The sequence below is a fragment of the Conger conger genome, chromosome 2, assembly GCF_963514075.1.
Source record: "Conger conger chromosome 2, fConCon1.1, whole genome shotgun sequence".
NCBI classification, from domain to species: domain Eukaryota; kingdom Metazoa; phylum Chordata; class Actinopteri; order Anguilliformes; family Congridae; genus Conger; species Conger conger.
Window position 1 is genome coordinate 74,185,931 of NC_083761.1, and position 6,124 is coordinate 74,192,054.

Sequence of the window (6,124 nt, forward strand, 5' to 3'; positions counted from 1 at the left end):
TTAAAGTAGTGGATAGAACAGCGAACTGGGGAAATAACACTGAAAACTGTATGGAATGTAAACAGCTTTAAAAAATGAATGGAATTGCCCAAACGTTTACCTTTTACTTTTACAAAGTGTGATTAAATCTCAAAAGCATGTTGGTTAACGTGCAGGATATAATGAAAATATCTGAAATTCCGCATTCAAATCTATAATTTGGAGTTCGCAGCAGTTGCAACCACATTCGGTTTGGAAGAGGTTTGTATCTGATTGGCTGATATAAAAAGGGGCGGTCTTCCGATTAGCTGTCTAGCATGGTAAGAAACAGTCCACTGTCTTGTGTAGGAAGGAAGATGTTTTGCAACCGCAAGCGCAAGAAGTCTTCCTGTGACTGTTGCTTTGTACCGTTGTCAGTATTATAAGCAGAAAATATTCTGATTTATTATAGGACATATTTGTATGCAAGGAACTGGTGCATTTTACAGATTTTACCATCCCCTAGTTCGATCCATTTACGTTACCAATTCGTTTGTCTGTTTAGCTAACGCTGGAGTTTTTTTTTTCTGACGAACGAGCTAACGGGCTAGCAAAACCAGGCTACTGACAGTGACAGTGACAGCTCCGCTGAACCACACTGCTGTCATACCACGACGCTGAAACCGAGTGGGTGAGTGGGAGATCTAAACTAAAGTCAAGTTTTCATAACGAGCTTATGTTATCTTATTTCTGTGTTATTGTTTTTTGAATCTAGCAGTTTGTGTGATGATGTTCTGCTACACTGTTCTGTTGCTGTTATAGCATATTCACTTTGTTCAGATGCTTTGTCCGAGACGTGTGGGCTAACACATTAGCTACTGTAGCTACAGTATTTTCTTGGCAACAAATTATCTGGACATCTGTAACAGTAGCTATCTTATATTATTTGCCAAGCAGATGTCCCCATACATACTATTCCGTAATAAAACATTAATTGGCTGTTACCTAACGTTTTTATTCTATAGTAGTGATCAGTACTTTATTAAATATTAATTTAATAGAGCATAGCCGAGCATAGCCTGTCATTATAACAATAACAACAATGGCTACATTTCAACCCAATAATACTGTAAAATAGTTTTAATTTCCCTTTTTTAAAGCTATTTATCAAAGTTAGTTTACAGTAATATCTAGTCGTAGGCCCAATATCTCTCGTCCATTAACTTTTTAACTGCGCTAGTAACATTATTGCTTGATACCTTGTCACCAGTTTTGGCTGTCTTGCCAAAAGTATCATGCATGTGTGTATTTGAAAATCCACACAACTCTGCCTGTCCTGGACCGTTACTGGCGTGCTTGTATGGGGAGCTGAGTTTTAGGCTGGTGGTTGTAGAACTGTGTAACGTGAGCACAGTCGGAGGTGCTGGCGAGGCTTCGGCGGGCGTGACTCTGGAATGTGCTAATGTGTGCCACACTCAGCCCGTGCCATAATGCGGTGCCAGCCCGGAGAATCTGTTTTTCCTGCGGCGCTAATCTGAGTCACTCACGAGAGTTTATGTTCCGCCATCATATATCACCGCAATTGCTCTGCCAGTACATCGGTCCTCCGTGCTCGCCCCTTTCTTTTCATTCTGACCTTGCTATCCTGCCCCACCCTTTTCTTTTCTGTTCTTTTCAGTTCTTTTCTTTCTTTCCTTCTTTCTTTCTTTCTTTCTTTCTGTTTTATGGGTCTTTTTCTCCCCATCCCTTGCTTTCTCTCTTGTTCTCTCTTTGTCTCACCGTTGCTCTCTCACTCTCTGGTTATATTTAGAGGACATGCTATTGCAATTCTTGACAGTGCCTTCTGTTCTCCAGATCTGTCAGATTTTATGCTGTCTGTGGAATGCACTGCACATGTCGTGTGTGTAAATACTTGTGTCGCACCAGCTTAGTTGAGTGCTACATATGTTTGAGGGAAGGGAGGGAGTGAGAGAGGAGCACACAGAGAGCGAGAGTGTGTGAGAGAGACAGGTGGGGGGAGCACAAGAGAGAGAGAGAAAGAGAGCAGGACTGCAGGGTGGAGGGCGAGGGGAAAGAGAGAGTGGAGAGGAGGATGAGAGGAAGAAGAGGGGAAAGAGTGGAGAGGAGGATGAGAAGAGGAAGAGGGGAAAAAGACTGGAGAGGAGGAAGAGGGGAAAGAGAGAGTGGAGAGGAGGATGAGAGGCAGAAGAGAGATGAGAGAGCAGAGGTGAGGATGAGTGTGCATGATGACACAGCAGGAAGGGATTTCTCCTGCTCTGTGGCTGAGGGACAGAATCGGGGGAGGCCTGTGACGTCACGCAACTGAGAGACGGATAGGCTCTACTGGCACTCACTTATCCTACATTTATCCCATCCATCTGAGGAGGAACTCTTATTTCTCAGTGGAGCTTGGGCCAAGATCTTCAGCGGTACATTCTAAAAAGAAAAACAGCCGGAAAAAGAAAAACCACTAGGCTAAAAAGCAAGGAATACCTAAAGGTAGAGTGTTGTGGTAGGGTGTGTGTTGCTGCAATCCCTCTCTTGACTGTTATGTTATTAGTCCAAAATTACATACTGTACCTTTAAACTAACTGAAACCTTGCCTTTAAAAATCAAGTGAAAAAAATCTATGTTTCTTCATGGAGGAAATCCTTTATGTCTGTGTGGTGCACTCATTGTTTACTGTATAATGTTGCTGTGCATAGCCTACATTCTTGTAAAGACTCATATAGCAGTTTGGCCAAAGTTGCCTCGTTATTGTATACCTTCAAGATTCCTGAGTGTTCAGTAATCAGTAGAAGAGAGCAGAAAGCAGTTTCAGTATGATTCAGGGGGTTTATTCTGGCAAAGTAATTTTAGGCTGAGGAGCAGAGGCAGTGTAGAGAGCTGAATGACTCACATCATTTCGGGCTCAGACGTTTGGCGCCTTCATTCTCAGCGTCACGGAAAGTTTTGTGAAAGGGGATGATGGGTAACGGAGTCCAGAGCATGCCAAATGCAATTCAGAATCTCAAGCTCTGGACTTCAACTCCCTTCATGCATTATGTTACACACTCCCTTTTGAAACCCTGATGCTCAGAAGTCAGCCCGGTGGGCGGGGTACAGGATAGTGGTGCAAAGCGAGCTCTCAGAGAGACAGGAAGTGGCAGGCCCTACTTGCTTGGTGTGGCTGGGGTGACCGCACTCGTCTTCTCCCTTTCATTTTAACCTCCATGCGCTTCAGTTTCATCTCTTTTCTGGAAATAGCTTCCTTCCCTGTTTGAGCCGTGTCCTCGACACATGCTCCTGCATAAGACCCCCCGCAGGTTATCCACAGAGGGCTGTGCTAACAGGCTAACAGGCGTCTCAGGTTAGCCACAGAGGGCTGTGCTAACATGCTAACAGGCGTCTCAGGTTATCTACAGAGGGCTGTGCTAGCAGGTGTCTCAGGTTAGCCACAGAGGGCTGTGCTAACAGGCATCTCAGGTTATCTACAGAGGGCTGTGCTAGCAGGTGCCTCAGGTTATCCACAGAGGGCTGTGCTAGCAGGTGTCTCAGGTTATCCACAGAGGGCTGTGCTAACAGGCTATCAGGTGTCTCAGGTTATCTACAGAGGGCTGTGCTAGCAGGTGTATCAGGTTATCCACAGAGGGCTGTGCTAACAGGCTGTGCTAGCAGGTGTCTCAGGTTATCCACAGAGGGCTGTGCTAACAGGCTGTGCTAGCAGGTGTCTCAGGTTATCCACAGAGGGCTGTGCTAACAGGCATCTCAGGTTATCTACAGAGGGCTGTGCTCGCAGGTGTCTCAGGTTATCCACAGAGGGCTCTGCTAGCAGGTGTCTCAGGTTATCCACAGAGGGCTGTGCTAGCAGGTGTCTCAGGTTATCCACAGAGGGCTGTGCTAACAGGCTGTGCTAGCAGGTGTCTCAGGTTATCCACAGAGGGCTGTGCTAGCAGGTGTCTCAGGTTATCCACAGAGGGCTGTGCTAGCAGGTGTCTCAGGTTATCCACAGAGGGCTGTGCTAACAGGCTGTGCTAGCAGGTGTCTCAGGTTATCTACAGAGGGCTGTGCTAACAGGCTGTGCTAGCAGGTGTCTCAGGTTATCCACAGAGGGCTGTGCTAACAGCCTATCAGGCGTCTCAGGTTATCTACAGAGGGCTGTGCTAACAGGCTGTGCTAGCAGGTGTCTCAGGTTATCCACAGAGGACTGTGCTAACAGCCTATCAGGCGTCTCAGGTTATCTACAGAGGGCTGTGCTAACAGGCTGTGCTAGCAGGTGTCTCAGGTTATCCACAGAGGGCTGTGCTAGCAGGTGTCTCAGGTTATCCACAGAGGGCTATGCTAGCAGTAGAGCCAGCTGCTGGCCCGTGGGCCTGGGGAGCCAAAGATTTGTCCAGCTTAGCCGCGTGAGCTGGATCAGTTTGGAGATTTGGATTTGGGTGCGGAAAGGATCCGTCATGTGACGTTCTAAATTGTGCGTTTGTCTGGTACGGTGCGATGCTAGGGATAGGCAGTGCTGTGGTTGCGTGTGGACTGGGGTCACAGTCAAAGAGTGAACAGGAAACATCTGGTGTTTACTAAAATACAACTTTATTACAGTACAGTAGAATCAGTTAGATTCAACAAAGCCAAATAAATCTGTATGTCAAATGATCTACGATCATTATTTTCTTTCAGTATTAGGCATATAGCGTATAATATGTTATTTGTTTTATTGTAAAACAAATTTTATTGGTTTATTGAAATTGGTGTCATAACTTTCCTTGACATAAAAATCAAAACACTTTATCCCCAGAACGCATTAATAAATTAGGCCTCTTCATTTCCACATTTGTGTAATGACTGATATACACTCAGTGATCACTTTATTAGGTATTTATAACTTTTATCTTTTAGACGTATTAAGTCTGCTGTAGCCTATCCACTTAGAGGTGTGACATGTTGTGTGTTCAGAGATGCTCTTCTGCATACTGCTGTTGTAATGTTGTAATGCGGTTATTTAATGTAATGTGGTTATTTGCATTATTGTCACCTTCCTGTCAGCTTTGATCAGTCTGGTCATTCTCCTCTGACCTTCTCTGACAAGGCGTTTCTGTCTGCAGGACTGCTGCTCACTGGATGTTTTTTTGTTTGTTTTTTGCACGATTCTTTGCACTCTAGACTAGTGTGCAGGAAAATCCCAAGAGATCAGCAGTTTCTGGGATACTCAAACCACCCTGTCTGGCACCAACAATTATTCCACAGTCATAGATCATATTTCTTCCCCGTTCTGACATTCGGTCTGAAAACGAGCTGAACCTCTTGACCACATCTGCATGCTTTTATGCATCTAGTTGCTGCCACGCGATTGGCTGATGAAATATTTTGTAGTGTACCAGCCCTAGAGCGCCTGGATCCCGCCCTGTTCTGTGTGCAGTGGGGCAGGGTGGTCAGCTTGCACGTGCAGGGCCCACACGCGTTCCACAGATCCGGGCACCGTCATGGGAACACACGCGGCTGGCAGCAGGAGCCTTAAAACGGCAGGAGCGCACGAGATTAGCCCGGATTACAGATTAGAGATTACACAGTCTTCTGCCAGGGGCCGCTCACGTTTTACCAAGCAGCTGAGGAATTCCTGACTGCTGCAGTGAGTCTGGATCACATTCGCAGGCTCGCTCTAATGTCGGCCTGCTCCTGTGGAAACTTTGCGTGAGATTTGCACGGTTGAGTACTGTTCAGCCTTGGCAGAGCTGGGTTTTTTTTTAAAAACCTTATCTCCTTTGTGTTTTCCGGCCTATCCCTTCCTTTGTTCCCCTCATCTCTCTTTCTCTCCCTCTCTCCCTCCTGCTCTCTCTTTCTCTCCCTCTCTCCCTCCTGCTCTCTCTTTCTCTCCCTCTCTCCCTCCTGCTCTTTCTTTCTCTCCCTCTCTCCCTCCTGCTCTCTCTTTCTCTCCCTCTCTCACACGTGCACACATGCCACATACATTTTTTCTGTCTTTCTCTCTGTCTCTTCCATTTAACATTTAGTCTCTGAAGACCTTTCTTTGTCTCTCCCTCTCTCTTTCTTTCTCGTTCCCTCCTTCCATTCAGCGTTTAGCTGCTGAAGACCTCCCTTTGTCTCTCTGTCCACCAGAGCTACAGTTACAGCACATGGAGCTGTGGGTTACACAGGACTGCTTCAGCTCAGCTCAGCTCAGCTCCGTCTCTTT

The 6,124-nt window shown here is 46.1% G+C and overlaps 1 protein-coding gene across 1 annotated transcript in view; it reads left to right on the forward strand.

Moving 5' to 3' along the window:
* The first annotated feature begins 331 nt into the window (after positions 1–331).
* The window catches only part of sun2 (Sad1 and UNC84 domain containing 2), an 18,856-nt gene continuing 13,063 nt past the window's right edge, over positions 332–6,124 (forward strand). The window contains exon 1 of the mRNA XM_061232430.1: positions 332–649. The gene's annotated coding sequence lies outside the window, so the exon portion shown is untranslated. The remainder of the gene's footprint in view (positions 650–6,124) is intronic.